Source organism: Pediculus humanus, genomic scaffold (genome assembly GCF_000006295.1).
Source record: "Pediculus humanus corporis 1103172107616 genomic scaffold, whole genome shotgun sequence".
Lineage (NCBI taxonomy): Eukaryota > Metazoa > Arthropoda > Insecta > Psocodea > Pediculidae > Pediculus > Pediculus humanus.
In genome coordinates, this window is record NW_002987230.1 from 8,518 (window position 1) to 8,932 (window position 415).

The following is a 415-nucleotide window of genomic DNA, read 5'->3' on the forward strand; positions in this document are numbered from 1 at the left end:
TCCCCTAACCCCCTCGGTATGTATATTTATAATTCCATTACTAAAATATAAATAAAAAAAAAAAAAAAAAATTTTTTTTAAAAATAACTAAAGACCCTTTTATTAACTACAAGTCCCCCAACGTTTTACGAATAAAATTAATTAATTGGGGGGAGGGAGTGCGTAGGGTAGGGGGAAAAACAAATTTTTAAAAATTGTGATCAACAACAACAACAACAAATTAGTTTTTCCAACATCTGTAAAAAAGTTACCTGATCTTAAAAACTAATATTATATAACTTTTTAGAAAAAAAAAAAAAAAAAAAAAGAAATTTAACGCTTAATAAATTTCAATGACAGACAACCGTTGATTAACCGTTGTTGGTTGACATTAAAAAAAAAGTGAGATAAATATATGTGCGTGCGTGTGCGTGTG